Genomic DNA, 19,398 nt, shown 5'->3' on the forward strand with positions numbered 1-19,398 from the left:
ATTCAATACAATCTTCTGGTAATTCAATGATATGGGATAAACTATCATTAACATCATTCCTCAGGCCTCTGTAAAAAAAGTGAGGCGCATTTTTCTTCAGACCATCTAGTCTCAGTTATTAACTGGTTGAAAGTGTAATGTAAGTTAGGAGGTCCTTGGACCCTTGTCATACATTTAATAATTTGTTATCACAAGACTGAATAAAAACATGTTTCACAAACACTTGTGTTAGGCCTGCCTTAAAGGTGGCAAAATTATATAGGATTGGATCATTGTTTTCAATAAGTGGAATAGACCAATTGGTGGCAACACCACCAAGATAGGAAACCACAAAAGCTACCTTAGCAGCATCAGATGCAAATGTTTGGGGTTTACACAAAAATGCAATTGGCATTGGCTCATGAAAGCAGCAAATTGAAACTATCCCCAGTGAATTTTTCAGGGTTGGCCAATAGCACAGGTGTCAGAGTGGTCACTGTTACTTGTAGATTCTGGTCAGAGGGATTAGCAGGAGTGAAAGTGGAGGGTTGAGTACCAAATATTGGGGGATTAATAATGGACCGTGGACCTGAGAGATCCCTCCATTGTGTAAAGGATGTGGAACATGTTAGAGTCTCGCTGAGCTCTTGATTCTCTGCTTGTAATTTTAGGACTTGTTCCTGTAAATTTTGTACTAGAACTGCCAACTGCTCAGTAGGGTTTAAATGATCTGAATCCATTACAGACTCATGATCCATGATGAGTTCGCTCCAAGGGAACTTTAATGTTGTGGCTTGGCTTTCTGTTCTGTGTGAGCTACTCACCTGAAATTCAGGTGTTCCAATGGGGTGATGGCAATTCCCCCATCCCAGTGGGGACTAATGTGACTGCAATGAAGAGTACATTGCCCTCTCGCAAGTCCTCAAGGGGAAGGGGTTTTAAGAAGAGAACAAGAGAAAAATAGCAGCTTCTGCTTTGAGGACTGCAGAATCGGACTGCTGGACCTTGGACTGCGTGTTTTGTTGGGTGTCAGGACTTTTGATTTCTCAAAATATTGGGTTCTTGGACTTTAGGATTCTGGGCTACAAATGAATTCCTTCATTAATACATTGAACTTGCATAAACTATTGTACATTGCATAATGTCAGTTATTGTTGACACATTTTGCATACGTTTCTATAAGGCTGAACAAGTCTTTTCTTCTTTTTACAATACTTTCAGAGTCTCTGAAGCAATGTCCAAACTCAAAAACAGTCAACTTGACTAAAGGGCTTTTTGTGTTCTGGCATAATCTCTTTCCAGTAATAGTTTTGATAAACTTGCTGTATTTCCGATCTCATAATTCTCAGGGGAGAGCTTGTTACAAGAAATACGTCTTTCCTTAATTTTTGTTTAGCGGTATCTTGGATTCCTACCCAAACCATAAATCATGATAGTTCTTATTGTCATAAATTATTAAAAAGACAGAGCTCTGTTTTGTTTCATTTAAGTGATCAATCTTTCTTTACCTTGAAATTAAGTTATTTTCCAAACTGGGTTTTATCACTTTTCTTATTTTCTCTCTTTTACAGGAAATAAAGGGTCATAGGCAGAAGACGGAAGAGGAGAACCAAGACGCCTCAGAAAGCTGACTAGAGGGCAAGGATGGCCAGAACTCGACTGGAGGCTGTCCGGAGGATGAGAAATGCTTGAACCTGACTGGAAGCTACTTGGAAAATGAGAAATACTGGAACTCGACTGGAGGCAGGCTGGAGGACTTAACTTGACTTGCACTGGAACTCCACTGGATGTAGGCTAGAGGACAAGGAGCTTGACTTGAATGGAAACATGTGAGCAGAGCAATAGATTCAAAGTCAAGCAAGGCCTATGACTCAAGCAAGGCCTCATACGCACAAGCATCCGTAAATAATCAAATGTGCACATGTGCTTTTTGGCAGTTGATTGCTTGCTAAGGAAACAAGCAATTAGCTTTTCGATTGTGGAGCATGTTCAATACATTTCACATTGTGAAAAGCACGTGTTTTGGCAGTTACACTTGGAGCAGGTGGAAAGGCAGTTGGTTGCTTGTTAAGGAAATGAACAATTATCCTCCTGATTTTGGCACATGTTCAATACAGATCACATTTTGAAGAGCACATGTATTGCCAATTACAGCTGCCACAAGATCGGCAGGTGGAATACAATGTGTATAATCAACAAGCATTGGTTATAAAAAATGGGACATTTAACAAGCTTTGATTATTGTAGACTTGATATTCATGGATGCTATGAATATACCCTAATAAGTCTGAATGTTGCAAGCAATAGCACCTTACTGTAATCAAGCTCTTGGATGGGCTAGTGTACCCGCGATAGATAGATAGATAGATATATAGATAGATAGATAGATAGATAGATAGATAGATAGATAGATAGATAGATAGATAGATAGATAGATAGATAGATAGATTTCCACTACAATGTTTCGGCTGTTACCTTCCTCGGGTAGTACAAGATCGTTTGCTCAGTTGCTGTATAGAAGACACTGCTGAATTTTTAAAAAAAACATAATAAGTGAGGATTTCACTTGCAATATGGAATCAATGCAATACTGAGATCCCTTGGGATATGCGGTAATCAGGTGGTATTGTCAGTGATAATTAGTCCCTCTGGATGCAGTGAATTTAAACAGTACATTGAGAAGTTTTCTCTGGAGCCTAGTAGTTCTTCCTTTAAGACACATTCCAGAGGAACAATCTGATAACAAATGGTCCATAAGGTAAAATGATTGGCTACAGGCTGGTCAAGTTTCTTATTATTGTTGATTTTGAGATTCTGAATTGTGCACAAACGTCATTCACTGCCTGACTTACCTATTGTTTTTACAGTTTTGGTGTTGGCATTTAATCACATAAATAATGCATGTTGATGGGCATGTAATGCTGTCTTAATATTGTTACAGAACTTGTTAATTGTGATGTCAGTCAAATGTAATAAAAAATGATTTTGGGAGTTGTGATCCCATGGGAGCCAGTGTGGACTCCAGTGTAGTCGGTTCAGCCCCTAGCTCCTATGGAACTCCTGCTGGACCAGAAAAACAGCACAAAAAAAACTAAAAAAACTGGTATGGGGGTCTGTGAGTTGTTAAGTATGAATGTAGGAAATGAAGAAAACCACGGCACATTTCAGGGTCATAGTGCAAGCCATTTATTCCTTAGTGCTGTGACAGGAAAGTTGGTAACCTGATCCAATGAAATACACTAGGTAAGTGGTTTACAGGCCAATTCAATTTTCATGGTTGAGAGAAAACAGCCGACACGTGTTTCGCCACACCTGACTTTTTCAAGGCTGTAAACATATACAAATGGAATATGTAAATAACAGAAATTGTCAACGGATTATTGACATACTGAGTTGTGGTGTAAACCGTGAATCAAACCCTTTGTTGATAAGTAGAAAAGAGAGACCAAGTGCCAAAGATGAGTTGTTTATTCATAGAACTACCATAAAAGCAGAGAGAGAAGTCCCCTTCTGCTCCCCGTGTGTAAAGAAAAACACTTAAATGATAGACCTATGGTGTCAGCAGGCAGAAATGGTGAATATCAATAAGAAGTATAACAAGGGATATCCCAGAAAAGGAAACCATAAGAATATCATACAGCCAACAAAGAGATATTGTATTCGGTGCTCTAAAAATAAAGAAAATCACCCACATGGTGTTTAAGAAAGCAACTCATGTGTATAAAGACATGCAAAGAAAAGAAGAAAGGAGAGAAAAAAATTAACATACCTTTAACAATATAGAGGTATTATATATAATAAGAGATTCCAATTCTCAAGGATATGGGACAAGTGTGCAAGGTGTAGCATGAGTCAAATGGGAGTCCAGAGACCATGATACGTCTGTGAAAGTAAAGGAAAATGATGAGCCAGCAATCAGAAAAACGAGCCAACAAGGCAACGATGAACAGTAAAAAGGAAAAAGAGAACCAAATTGCAGCATGTATTTTAACAGCTGATTAATGAAAGAGATTCACTTGGCAATTGTCCGTATTATCCAAGGGGCAGTGACCTAGTTTATTACTTACATTGGTCTGCTAAAGTTATGCGTGTAATGTAGCCCCCAACCATATTAATAATGGAGGTAATAAGAGACACTCAAATAGGGAGGAAAGAAAATGGGGGCCAAAAACAGATCAACACTGTTGCGCCAACCCGTTACTGGGATTTAAATCCCGAAAGCGACCGGAACCAGAAATAGACAGTGGACTATGAGCCCTAAGGCGGTAGAGTCCGCCATCTTGAGAAGGAAAACGAAAGTAATCACGAAGAGAACAAGAAATCAGTGAATGTGAATACGCTCACGTATATAAACCATGACATGCATATGTGTAATTAAGTGACATCAAGAGGAGAAGAGAAAGAAATGAGCCACCATGGAGAATAAGGTGAATGCATGCAATTCAACCACGTTCACAAATTATTGTTGGAGAGAAGGAATAATAACATATCAGCACATGGATATTTGAACAGGGTTAAAAAGAACATGTGGATTAAAACAAGATAATCGTACGATTGCTAAAGCACCACATGCGTATAAACTTGTAATAAAGGGCAATATGAGGCTACAAGATGCAATAAACCTACTGTGGTGATGTTACATGTTAGAAGTCAGCAGCCTTGTAGACAGATTACAAATAATACAAATAGAACCACAGTACACAATTGAAAATTCCAAATTCGGTATGTTAACACAAGGTTGGTAATCTACAGGAATACATGTAGGTCTTTATCGGAATTGAGCCCTTCTTCCACTGTACGCAATCTCACAATCCATCTGCTCTCAAGTTGCCTCAGGAGGAGAGTTTTGTTACCCCCCCTCGGACACTTGCCCACAGTGGCAATGCCATGAGTTTGTCTGGTTTCTCATGTAAAGGGTGTGCCAAGTTATAATGGACTGCAAAGGGGGTAATTACTGTTATTGTTTTTAATCGCCCGGATATGTTCTTGCAGTCTATCCCTGAATGGTCTGATTCTGCTGCCTACATAGATCTTTCTACATATGCAAATGATACAGTAAATAGTGAACTTAGTGTTACAATTCATGAATTGTTTAATCGTGTATGTGGTTGTAGTGTTGTAGCAAAAGTTTTTTGTTTTGTCCAAGGCATAACTGCACACAAGGCAATGGCCGCATTTGTAGAAACCCGAGGGTGGTGCGGGTAGCAAACTATAATTGGTGACCATCGGTAGATAACTATGACACAGTTTATCCCTCAACGTGCAACCCCTGCGGTGGATCATGTCTGGTCTGTTTCTAAGACCTTGTTTAAGGGTTTTGTCAGATAGTAAAATGTGCCAGTTGTTATTAACAATCTTGAAAACTTCTGCACTGGCACAAGTGTATGTAGTTATGAATGCTGGGGCCCTCGTTTTATCAACCTTTTTGCATGCTTTCTTCTGAAAAAGAGATGCTCTATCGATCTTGAGAATCCTTTCACGTGTATTGCTTAACAGTTTACTAGGATACCCTCTGTTGAGAAAGCGGTGCTCTAATGATTCCAGCTGTTTAAAGAATTCCGGGTCTTTCTGGCAATTGCGTCTGATCCTCACGGCTACCCCATAAGGAATAGCCTAAATTTGAGAATGTGGATGTGCACTGCTGGCATGTAAGATTGAATTCGATGCTGTCGTTTTTCTGAATAACTTTGAGCAAATATGGCTACCTTCAGTATATAGTGTCAAGTCTAAAAAGTCCACACTCACTAAACTAGCACAACTAGTGAAGTGTATGTTGTATTGGTTGACATTTAGGTACTTGGTAAACAGCTCTAAAGAGACGTGATCTCCTGACCAGAAAAGGAGCACATCGTCGATGTACCGACCCCAGTAAAGGATGTGTTGCGTAAGTTCTGGTGGACCATTGGTCCACAAGTGATGGTGTTTGTAATACCCCATGTATAGGTTAGCGAAGGACGGCGAAAATTTCGCCCCCATCGCAACCCCCTGTTTTTGTCTGTACCGTGTCCCCTCGTGCAGGAAGACATTGTTGTCCATGACCAGATTCATCAAATCCATCAGCATGTTAGAATGTGTCAGAAATGTTGCTTCTCTTTTATCCAAAAAATACTGGATAGCAGCCATGCCTTCTTTTTTGGGTATGCATGTGTACAAAGAGGTAACATCCAGTGTGGCTAGAAAGTGACCCTCCGTCCATTCATAGTCCGCAATGAGGCTGAGAAGATGTGTGGTGTCTTTGATATATGACGGTAAGTTACAAACAAACGGTTGTAAGTAAAGATCAATGAATTCAGAAAGTTTTTCCATGGGTGAATTAATCCCAAATATTATAGGTCTGCCAGGGGGAAAGGGTGGTGTTTTGTGGACTTTGGGGAGAATGTAAATGCAAGGGAACATGGGCGTGGGATTGAAGAGATACTTGTATTCAGAATCTGTTAGTAGACCTCTGTCTCTCCAGAAACTCAGTTTGGTCTCTATATCTCTGGTAACTCTGCCTATAGGGTTGTTAGAGAGCTTACAATAGGCTTTCTGATCCTGAAGTTGTCTATCTATTTCACCGACATAGTCCTTGCGATTCATGATGACAATGTTTCCACCTTTGTCCGCTTCCTTGATAACTATATCTTTAATGTCATCAAAGGAGCATAGAGCCTTCTGTTCCTGTGGACTCAAATTGTGCGCCCAGGTTTTGCGCCCAAGTATGTATTGATTTTCCAATTTATGAAGATCTCTGGTGACTAATTTGTAGAAAACACCTATTGAATTATCTGATGTGAGAATGGGTGTGAATCTGGATCGAGGTTTTAATCCACTGGTGCATGTGGCAGAGCTATTAATGCCCAAGTCTCCTAAGATGTCATCACAAGTGGTTCCATTACTACTGTCATCTTCTCCTGCTATGGAAAGTAAGGTCTGTATGTCCCTTATATCACCAATAGAGAAATCACATGTATCAATGTCATGGCCGTGATTAGGGTCAGATTGCTGTTTAAGATCACATTTTTTTAACAATTTGCATTTCCGTACAAATTTAAAGAGATCAATATGCATCTCTGTGAAGTCCGGAAATGACATTGGTACAAATCCTAAACCCTTCTTAAGGACACTCAATTGCTGATCATCTAACACTGTGTCCGATAGATCATGACCCATAGATCATCTCTAAAGGTTGTGGGAGTTTCTAGTTTTTCATGTTGCGCATGGCTGATCTTGTGGTTTGCTGAATCTACCCCTTTTTTTCTTCCCCCTTCTGGTTCTCTTGTGTGTATTGCCTGTGCCAGTCTGTTGTATTTTTGGCCTCTGCTGAATCTTTCCATTTCTAATAAAAAAGTGGATTTGTTGTAGGAAATATGAATGTAGATTTGTCTACCTGCAGGGAGCTGGATGCCCACGAGGGTCCCTGCTGCCAACCCCATCTAATGCACGGCCAAAGACTGTTCGTGGTGAGGTTAAGCCGCCTATGCTTGGGGGAGGGGTGTTTGATGCAGTGCCTGGCCCCAACTATTAGTTTGGCTATCTGCTCCCTTATAGCTTTCTTGATGCATCAGGGACCATTCGCCACAGGAACTCGAGACAAGCTTGATGCTGAAGCACAGCAAACAGAAGCCATGCGAATCCATATCAATATCTGTTTAAGGCCTGCACAACATGGTTTGAAGCCTATTATCTTTGGGGCTGACAACCCTGCACGCTGCCAAATGAAAGGACTTCTGTAACAACTGAAATCGAAGGAGCAGAGTTGTGTATCAATGTATAATGGCACAAAAAGAGGAAATAACATCATGCACGTGGTTGCGGGGTCCATACTGCTTTATTTCGTCATGTCCAGAGCTGAATTGATACACAGTGGAGGCCGATGATGGCACCTATCAGTGTACAGAAGTTAATGAAAGACTTTTCAGTTGCAGTTAGTCGCCTAGAGAGACTCACAAATTGAGAAATCTGCGGTTTGATGCATCTATAGGAAATGTGTGTTATGTGCTTCACACACAGAGCACTAAATACATATATTTTACATCTAAAATATACTCGTTTGAAAGTAGTCCAGATAAATTCATTTGGATATAAAAAGTTCAGCACTCTCTTATATGCACATAAATGTGTGCTGTTACCACTCAGTCACAAATTTGATCAAGTGAAGGTCGCAAATATGAAGTTATTCTTAGAGTTCAGAGACAAAAAACCTTTTTGTCAGAATCCTGATTTGTAAGTGAAGCAAACACCATTCTATTTCACAATATAAAAAGGGGATTATACAAGTTTCCATGTGGCTCAACTAATGGTTTTATTATTAATTTGCAGAGCTTTCACACCAATGAATTGCCCGAGCCTACCCGGGCATCCGACCTTTACTTTATATTTCTCCGACTTGGCAGACAAGTATCCTTAATTACGTCGCACACCATACTATCCTAGAAAAGGAAGCTAATTCGGACGACATTGTTTTAAAACTATAGTTTGCCCTACAAAAATTATAATTATGGATGATCACAAATTGATAGACATTCAGGAAGAGGCAAAAATATGTCTACAGCTATGTGCACGAGCCCTAAGATGCATTCTTGTTGCAAAGTTAAAGGTGAGCAAAGATTTCTTGGTTTTCCAGATGCTTAAAGGAATTTCAAACATTACATGTAATTAGAAATAAGGTGAGATAGTCATCTATCAGTAAAATTATGTACTTCCTTAAGGCACAGTAGTTGACACGTAATATTCCTGATAAGTACTGAGGTTTGCATGAGTCATTCTGGTGATACTCTATATGGGACTTAGGCCCATATTTATACTTTTTTAGCGCCGCATTTGCGGCATTTTTTTACGGAAAAGCGGCGCAAACTTACCAAATCCAATTGTATTTTGTAAGTTTGCGCCGCTTTTGCGTTAAAAAGCGGCGCAAATGTGGCGCTCAAAAAGTATAAATATGGGCCTTAATTTCCACACTAAGGGCATATGTACGAACACATTTTCCCATAGACACAGAATGGTAAAACCCTTTGCTACATCTGGCCCTAAGAGTAGTGATACAATGGGCACAACTTGTATATTTGGCACTAGAACGATAAAGAGTAGAGCATCTACAACTAACTTTTGCTGGTCCTAACTCCAAACTCTAATTTCTGAAAAAATAAGGGGCAGAAAACGAATGACTACCTTTCACTTGAGCTATATTTCTTTTTTCACAGGTATCTGAATTGGGCACAAATTTTAAAAAATGCCCTTTGTAAATGTTATTTGTGTCAGGGAATTTTTGCTTCCAGTTTTTTCATACAGCAATTTTTCCCCCCAGTGGGGCATTTAGATTGCGTTGCAAAATCATGATGCTGGAGGAATTCTTATATGTCCATAGGGCTTTCTTAGTTTAGTGCTCAGTTTATAAATTAAAGGAAAAAAGGCAACTGATGCAAACCATATTTTTGCTCCTTTTTACTTGTGTTAATTCAGTTTTGTCCCCAATATTAGGCTCGCAAATATAATTTGCTAGAAAGAGAAGCATAAACTAGACACAGGTTCATATTGCGCTAAGCTCTAATTAGGCAGTAGTAAAAAAATCGATCAAATGTTGAGTGCTATTTTCTAAGGTTCTGTGCGGGTCACAATGCGACACAAAGTGCCACAAAGTGTCTCTTTACTTACTCTTATGAAAACCTGCAGATGCAGCACAGAACTGCACCAACGCTACCTATAATAAATAACTCAACTTTTAAAATGATTGGCAAGGTTTAAATGAGAAGCATTGTGTCCATCGCTCCTTCATTAGGCTGAACAGTGCTTAAGTTATAAATAAAAACGTGCCGGTGCCCCAAGCTCTCCTCTTAAACCTGCGGCTGTGTAATAGTGAATTCAGATTTTAGAATGTTTAGAATGGAACGTTTTCAGTCGGCTTACGATGAGAAGCGTTTTGTTCGTTAAGAGCATGTTTGAGTGCTCCAATAAAGGTTTCTTGTTCAAGGACATCGTTGTTCTTGGTATCATTCATTACTACATTTTGGCGACGATTTATAAACCAGGAGCACTCACCACAGACTCAACGATTTTCACCATCTTCAGCACCTTTTAGATGGCAGATGGAGACGGTTTAGGAGTGTCCCTGCATTCCGCTGATGTTGGATTTCTCGGAGGATAGATGCTATACTTTCAGGAACTGGAAGTGATGAGGCAGAACATTTTTGACTGAACTGCATACTATTTATCTGAATTGGCAATTGTTTGGCAGCCATCATAGAGACAGTTTTGTTTGTATAAAAGATTAGTAACAGAACAACGTCATTAATCGGCGGCCATCTTAGGTGAAGAGGGTTTATTTTGCAATACCAAAGTGCATTTAAAGGCACATTATTGCGGTTTTAAAAAATAAAACAAGAAGAAAAACTCTCATTTTTATTTTCTATCCTTGACTATTCATTCATAATGAATAACATTTGTGGTAATCCTCCTCCGCCATTTTTAAACTCTGCTAATGAGGCTACTATGAAATGGGAAAAATGGTTCAGACATTTTAAAAACTACATGTTGGCAATTAATGGAGATTCATTTGAATCACACAGAAAAAAAGCGCTACTACTCAACTTAATTGGCTTGGAAGCTGAAGACATATTTGAGCATTTACCTCCAGTTCTACCACCATCTGGCACAGACGCCAGAGATTATGACTGTTTTTCAGAAGCTGTAGAAAGGTTTAAAAAAAGGTTTTCAGAGGAACCACACATTGTTATGGAAAGGTATAAGTTTTTCACACGTCATCAACAACTTAATGAGTCAGTTGACTCATATATTTCTGCTTTACGAATTTTGGCTGCAGACTGTGAATTTGGAGAAACAGCGGATATTTATATTAGAGATCAGTAAATTATTTTCTGATAGAATAAAAAGATTCAGGAACAATTACTTAAACAAGCAATCCCACTTTGAGAGAAGCAATTGACACGGTTAAGAGTGTTGAATGTACAATAAAATCTTTCAAAGCTATTAATGTGGATGACATTAACAAAGAAATTGCAGCTGTAGCTTTAAATGATACAGAGAAATATGAGGCTAGTAACAAAGGAACATTTTCTAAAGGAAAACAAGTCAGTATTAACAAACAAAGTTCAGTAAGACATTTTGTGATAAGTGTGGTTCCAAAACACATGCATCTCAATTCAGGTTTTGCCCAGCCAAAGGCAAAGAATGTTTCACGTGCAAGAAGATTGGTCATTTTGGCAATGTTTGCAGATCGGTAGCCAACAGAAGAATATCTACGCTGGAGGAATCAAAGTTTGATAACAAGGTGGAAGATCATTTTGTTCTAAGACTTAAGGAAAAGGTTTCATGCATAAATAAGTCTGATACAGAAAAGACCAGGAAGGGTATTAACTGCACAGAAATTGACAAAGAACCCTATATTCCACCTGATTGTGAAATCGTCATTGATGGTTTGAATGTGAAAGTTTTGGCAGATTCTGGATCACCATATACTATCTTGTCAGATCAGTTTTTTTATGAAAACTGGGGTGATAAAAAGTTAGAACCAAATGATGTCAAAGTATATGGTTTTGGGGGCAAAGAGATTGATATGCTTGGGTTCTTCATAGCGGATATCAAATTTTTAAACAGGGCAATTATTGGAAAAGTATATGTTGCCATTGATGGGTTACATGTTATTGGTTGGCATCATCAAATGAAAATGGGAATGGTGCTCAATCCAAATGCCAAGAATCCAGTGTATCTGTCTGATAATATACAGTCTGGACACGTTTTGAACACAAGTACAGATAAATTGGAGTCGTTATTATACAAATTAAAAAATTTGTTTAGCAAAGAGTTAGGTAAGGTGACAGGGTTTTCACATCACATTCACCTTAAAAAAAATGCTGTTCCTATCAAACACAAATTAAGGCATGTTCCACTTTCGGTCAGTAAGGAGTTATCTGAGATGTTAGTCAGAATGTGTAAGGAAGATATTATTGAGCCTGTTGATGCTGCAGAATGGGTGTCCCCAATTGTTCTGGTGCGGAAAAAATCAGGAGATGTGCGTTTGTGTGCTGATTTAAGATCTGTGAACAAGCAAATTTTGGTGGATTGTTTTTCACTTCCACTCATTCAAGAGCTTTTCACAAAGTTAGAGGGTTCTAATTTTTTTTCAAAGATTGATCTGAAGGCAGCATACCATCAAGTAGAGTTAACTCCGAGTCTCGTTGCATTACCACTTTTATTACTCCAGATGGTGCTTTTCGATATAAACGCATGCCTTTTGGTTTGGCATCAGCTGCTTCTGTTTTTCAAAAATTGATGCATTGTTTATTTAAGGATGTTGGGAATGTCATTGCTTTTCAGGATGATATTTTGATCTACACAGCTACAAAAGAGGAATACTATACAAAGTTGGACAAGGTGATGTCAATCCTAAGTGATAGGGGTATGACGATTCATTTGGACAAGTGTACATTGTTAACTAATAAAATAGACTATTTAGGTCATTCTATTTCAGGAAAAGGTATCACACCTATTAAAAATTCTCTACAGGTGATACAAAACATTGAGGAGCCCAGAAACAAAGACCAGGTTCATTCCTTTTTAGGCCTATGTGAGTACTATTCTAAATTTGTCAAAAAATTTAGCGATTTAGCTATGCCTTTACGTGTATTACTAAAGAAAAATGAACCATTTAGGTGGTCTAATGATCAGGTTGATGCTTTCAACAAGTTAAAGAAGTGTATTGTAAATTCTAAACCACTTTCACCATATTCTGGTGATGCAGTAAATGTTATTACTGTGGATGCAAGTTCAACAGGATTAGGAGCAGTATTAACTCAAGTCAAAGGGAATGTTGAATAAACCATTGGTTTTGGTTCTAGGGCATTGTCTGAAGCTGAGTGTAGGTATTCAACTATTGAACGTGAGGCACTTGCCTGTGCGTGGTCTGTTGAACACTTTAAAATGTATATATGAGGGAAACATTTCAAATTGAGAACTGATCATAAACCACTGATTTCTTTATTATCTAAAAATGGTATGGGTAGAGCGTCTTCAAGACTCATACGTATTTTAGCAAAATTGTATGAATACAATTTTACAGTGTCTTATTTGCCAGGTACAAGGAATACTAGAGCGGATTGTTTATCAAGATTATCTGGCAGTAAGGAAATGTCTACAGATTCTGAAGTGATTGAAGAATGTGTTGTTGCAAGTGTGAAAGATGCAGTATTGTCGATTTCTGAAGTCATTTCAGAAAAAGAATGGGTTTCAGCATATGACAAACATGAAGTTCTTGGAATTGTGAAGGGTTTTATCATAAAAGGTTGGCCACTAGAGAAATCTTTAACAAAGGATTTACAAGTTTTCTGGAAAGTTAGAAATGAATTGTCCATAGAAAATGATTTGTTACTTAAGGGTGAATGTTTCGTACCTCCTACAGAAATAAGAAGAAAGTTGATTTCTATAGCCCATATTGGACATTTGGGACAATCTGGAACTATAAAAAAATTGAGAGATCAGTTTTGGTGGCTGTACATGGATTCAGAGGTAGTTGTTTTCATTAAGAATTGTTTGTTGTGTCAGGATTCTGATAAAGTTTTGAAGACACAGAAAACTGAGGTTAATGTATTACCGTTTCCAGAACAACCATGGAAGGATTTAGCTATGGATTTACTTGGTCCTTATGAAGGTATTAGTTTCGAAAAAGTATATATATTGGTTATTATTGATTATTTCTCCAAATGGGTTGAGTATAAGTGGATTGAGCGACCCAGTACTGATGAAGTAATTGAGTTTCTAAACGATTGTTTCAGAAAAGAAGGTTATCCTGATAGTATCACTACTGACAATGGTACACAGTTTACGTCTTCTAAATTACAAGATTTCATGTCTAATTTAGGAGTTAATCATAAACTAACTGCTTTATATGCACCCAATATGAACGGTTTAGTTGAAAGGTTCAATAGAACTTTAGTAGAGGCAGTACAACTGGCATTAAATGCTAAGATTAATGTTAAGGAACATGTTGCACAAATGATTTGGTCTTATCACTGTACACCTCATTGCTTAACTAAATTTTCACCATTTTTGATGTTGAAAGGAAGGAAACCAAGACTAGGTCTAAATCCATCTTGGTTGCAAAACAAAGTACAGATTTATGACATGAATAGGATATACAATGAGGCCAAGATGAATGTTGAGTTTAAGTACAAAAATAAGTGCAAGGAAAATGAACAAAGGAGTCTAAGTTTTAATGTTGATGATTGGGTTAAGATCAAGCTACCCACACATGTCAGAAAGGGAGAATCAAAGTATTCAAAACCTTGCAAAGTTATTAGGGTTGGGAGGTCTTCAGCTATGTTGAGTAATGGTTCATCGTTGCATTGTTCCAGATGAACGAGTTACTTACCTTCGGTAACAACTTTTCTGGTGGATACATTAGCTACCTGTGGATTCCTCACCTGATGAATACTCCCATGGCGCCAGCATTCGACGGAAATCTTCTTACTAGTCTCTGCACGTCGACGAGGACGTCACTCCAGCCCACGCGACGCCGTCTGACGTCATACAGGCAATAAGAGGTCCTCGCCGACGTGCCGATGACAGTACCAACATTTGTTACGTGCATGAGAATAATAATAACCCAATGTAATGAAAGAGCAAAGCAACATCTCTTAATATTGTAAATCACACAACATTGCAATAAAATAGCTGTAGATTTAATATAACCTTCTTTTTTTTTTTTTTTTTTTTAAACAAATAAATATATTTATACATACGAATCATGTATATACACAATATATATAGATTTATATATAAATATATACATATATACAAATATCATATGTGCAAAATGTATTGCAACTTTGAAGACCAAAAGGAGCACACTCAAGGATTGCTTGGAGAGACCAAAAAGGCAACGGGGAGGCGGGTGGGACCGTGAGGAATCCACAGGTAGCTAATGTATCCACCAGAAAAGTCGTTACCGAAGGTAAGTAACTCGTTCTTCTGATGGATACAACTACCTGTGGATTCCTCACCTGATGAATAGAGTCCCAAAGCAGTACCACGCCCGGCGGTGGGTGCCTAAATGGTCAAACCAAGAAATCCTGCAGCACTGACCGTGCAAAATGACCGTCCCTTCTGACCTCAGAGTCCAAACAGTAATGTTTCACAAAAGTGTGAAGGGACGACCAAGTTGCGGCCTTGCAGATGTCGACCACAGGAACACCCCTGGCCAAGGCCGAAGAGGCCGACTTACCTCTGGTGGAGTGAGCTCTAATGCCCTCAGGCGGATCCTTCTTTGCCAAAGAGTAACAGATTTTAATGCAAAGAACAACCCACCTGGAGAGTGTTCTCTTGTGGACTGCCTTTCCTCTCCTCTTGCCCACGTATCCGACAAACAGCTGATCCTCCAGCCTGATATCCTTCATTCTGTCGATATAGAAGCTCAACGCCCTTTTTGGGTCCAGGCGATGTAGTCTTTCTTCCTCCTTTGAAGGATGAGGCGGAGGATAAAACGTGGACAAAGTGATTGTCTGAGCCAAATGGAAGGGTGAAACAACCTTCGGAAGGAAAGCAGCCTTGGTCCTCAACACCACCTTATCCCCATAAAACGTTATATAAGGGGGTTTAACCGATAAGGCCTGCAACTCACTCACTCTCCTTGCAGATGTTATAGCTACCAGGAATACTGTTTTAATAACCAAATACCTTAAGGGGCAAGAATGCATAGGCTCAAAAGGGGACCCCATAAGGAAAGTCAGGACCAAGGACAAATCCCATTGAGGCATAACGAATGGTTTTGGAGGATATTGATTCAGAAGACCTTTCAAGAATCTGAGAACAATAGGGGATTTAAATAACGATGGTTGGTCTGGAAGACAAATGAAGGCTGACAAGGCCGACAAATAACCCTTAATGGTAGCCACTGCACAACCTTTCTGCGCTAGAGACAGTGCAAAAGACAAAACATGTGACAGATGAGCATGTAAGGTATACATCGCATTAAGAAACGCGGTACTATCGGCTCCAGGAGTGGGAAAAGCCGGATACTGGGGTGCCTGGATCGAGGGCGACCCCGACGCCGGCCTCGACGTCTGCGACGCCGGAGAAAACACAAGAGGCTGCACCACCTCAATCACTGACGCCTGACCAGGCGAAGTCGGTGACGCCGGAGAGGGCAACGGCGTCGACGGATGCGGCGTGACCGTGGGGCTGACCTCCCAAGTCCTCCGACGCCGAGCCAAAGGTGACCTCGAACGAGACTCCTTGCTGGAATGACGTCGTGAGTCTCTACGGCGCCGGTGAGACCTTGGCGAAGAAGACTTCTTATGATGTTTCTCCTTCTTCTTTGACTTTGCCATAAATAACTTGGCTTCACGCTCTTTGAGGGCCTTCGGATTCATGTGTTGACATGAATCGCAAGTCGAGACGTCGTGGTCGGAGCTCAAACACCATAGACAGTCGGAGTGAGGATCTGTAACTGACATCTTGCCCCCACACTCTCGACAGGGCTTGAAACCCGACTTCCTCTGAGACATTATTACTGCAGAGAAGACTACGCAGCAGACAATACACTGTAACCACGAAGGTAACAGTAGCTCCCTCGAAGATAACCGTTTCGAATGCACGGAAAAAAGGGAACTGTCATCGGCACGTCGGCGAGGACCTCTTATTGCCTGTATGACGTCAGACGGCGTCGCGTGGGCTGGAGTGACGTCCTCGTCGACGTGCAGAGACTAGTAAGAAGATTTCCGTCGAATGCTGGCGCCATGGGAGTATTCATCAGGTGAGGAATCCACAGGTAGTTGTATCCATCAGAAAAGCACGTGTAAACTTTGAAGGCTGTCACGAATTAAGTCATCTATCTGATCCTGATTTTGGGTGTGAATCAGTCAAGGCTTATTCAAACAGTACAACAGGTTATACCGACAATACTCTGTTGGGTCATCGTGAAGAATATAGTTCTTCAAATGTTAATATGAATGAGTTTGGTGTCCGGGCCAGCACACATAAAAAAATACCAAACAAATACAATGATTACATAATGTATTAGACAACATTTGTTTAGTGTTTTAAAAAAATGATATTACGAGGTCTGTTTATTTCATCTTGTTTGTTTGAAAAGAAGGAGATGTGTAATAGTGAATTAAGATTTTAGAATGTTTAGAATGGAACGTTTTCTGTTGGCTTACGATGAGAAGCGTTTTGTTCGTTAGGAGCATGTGTGAGTGCTCCAATAAAGGTTTCTTGTTCAAGGACATCGTTGTTCTTGGTATCATTCATTACTACAGGCTGCTGCAATTAAATGTGCGAGCACTAAATACTGAGGCAGTAATCCTGAAGCCATCTCGGGCCTCTTTAATCCATTTACAGCCACTCCTAGCCCCTTCAGGTCACTCTGGCAGCTGTCTGCTTTCTACTTTTGTGACGACTTTTCGTTTTTACCTTCCTCCGTCTTTCCCATATGTGTCTTTGCTCGCAGTAAATGCTTGAGGCAGACGAATAAGCCCCGGCCCTCAAAAGTAATTGCCGGTGCTCAGCACCGGAAACAGTAAACACAAATTAAGCACTGATGCTGAAACATTAACCCTGCAAGTGAAGTTAAATACATTTCTCTACTTTAATTGAGGGGTATGTAATTGTGGAGGAAAGAAATCAGGAAAGTGAGCCCAAAAAGATCAGTCTTGAGATCATATCCAAAAGGTGAACAATGTTTTTGAATATGCGAGTGAGAAGATTTCATAGAAGAATCTCTTAACAGAAAATGTCATGGTTCTGAATCACTGTTCATGAAATTAGGATTTACTAAGATAATTGGAAGTGGGGAAGCAAGGTTATATGTGACCAGATGTAAGTAGCTTAATGTTTGCAATTTTCTAATAGCAATTTTTTGCAAATGGCTATTAGGAAATCACAAAAAATGTGAACAACAGTGCGTTTACCACTGTTTGCAATTCCCAAATGTGTTGCAAGAGACCTGCCTCAATAATATTCATAAGGCAGGTCTCAATTTGCGGCACATTTGGATATGGCCACAGTCACAGAGATGGTGGCCTGCGGGGGTCAGCAGACCACCATGTCTGTGATTGCTTTTTCAATAAAGCAATCTTTTTTCTGTAATGCAGCCCGTTTTCCTTAATGGAAAATGGGATGCATTACAACAAGAAAACTGAAAAGTTGTATTTTCACTTTTTAAGACTAGGCAGTGGTCCACGGGGCCACTGCCTGCTCTTAAAAAATGTTTTCACCCACATTCACAAATTGTAAGGGGTTTCTTCGGGACTTGAAGTTGGTGGTAATCTGCGAATATTTTGTGACTGCATTCCTGGTTGCAAAACATTCCTACATACCAGTGCAACTTGCTATTAGGAAGGGAGGACCTTTGTACGCCCCTTCTTAATAGAGACTTACAAACCCTATTTTGCGAGTTTGTAATAGGTTACCAACTCGCAAAATAGGGTTGGTACATGCCAAAAAGTAGTGGGCCGTTTGCAACCGGTAAAAGGCTTGGTACATCTGGCCCATAGTTTAAATGGAGTTCACAGTGGACAGTTGTTTGATTATGGTCTTATGGAGCAGAGCAAGGCCTTTTTGTGGAACACCAACTGAAGTCTCTCTTGAGAACTGGAGTTATGGACATTGAACACCATTGTTTACTCTTCCTAAGTTTTTTTTTTACTTTCCCCGCTTCGTTGACTTACCTAAAGGCGGATACCTGAAGCAGGCTCGTTTCTCAATCTGAACCAGGAACAGCCCCACTTTTAGTGTGGAGTTGTAGGGCTTCCTACTCTCTCATAGCCTTGGGAAACATCTGGTAGCACTTGCACAGAAATTGGAGTTTCTGATGTGGAGACACTACATGAAGAGGTTATGCAGATCTGTAACCTAAGCCTGTTACGAAATGTGTGACAGTGTTTAAACCCTATCATCGTTATTCTGGATCCACATCTAAAGGCACAATAAAGAGGAACTATTGTCAGTGTCCAGCAATGGCACTTAAATGCAGCTTCATGTTGTTATGGCCAGAGGTGGGACTGAGAAGGAATGGAGGTCGATGGTGCTACCTACCAATGTGCAGTAGCTAGTGAAGGAGTTTTCAGGGGCGGTCTTGCAAAGGAGAGATTCACAAGTTGAGAAATCTGCGGTCAAAAGAATTCATAAGATTGTGTTAAGTGCTTCACTCACTGAGCCCGCCATACATATATTTAAACCTGAGATATGCTCGTATGAAAATAGCTCATATAAATTCAGTTGTATATAAGAAGTCCACCACTTTCCCATTTACACATAGATGTTTGTTATTACTTTGCAGTGAGTAATCACAGATATAAATAAGTGCAGGTAATAAATAGCATTAGGAAATTAGTATTAGATTTCTCACAAGCACCAGAAAACATTTTTTTGCCAGAATCCTTATTCACAAGTGTAGCAAACACCATTCAATTTTACACAACAAAAAGG

The 19,398-nt window shown here is 39.7% G+C and overlaps 1 protein-coding gene across 1 annotated transcript in view; it reads left to right on the plus strand.

The window, feature by feature from the left end:
* Window positions 1-19,398, plus strand: part of ASB17 (ankyrin repeat and SOCS box containing 17) — a 117,423-nt gene that overhangs the window by 28,118 nt on the left and 69,907 nt on the right. The gene's annotated exons all lie outside the window — the stretch shown is intronic.

This window comes from Pleurodeles waltl, chromosome 4_2 (genome assembly GCF_031143425.1).
Source record: "Pleurodeles waltl isolate 20211129_DDA chromosome 4_2, aPleWal1.hap1.20221129, whole genome shotgun sequence".
Taxonomy (NCBI): domain Eukaryota; kingdom Metazoa; phylum Chordata; class Amphibia; order Caudata; family Salamandridae; genus Pleurodeles; species Pleurodeles waltl.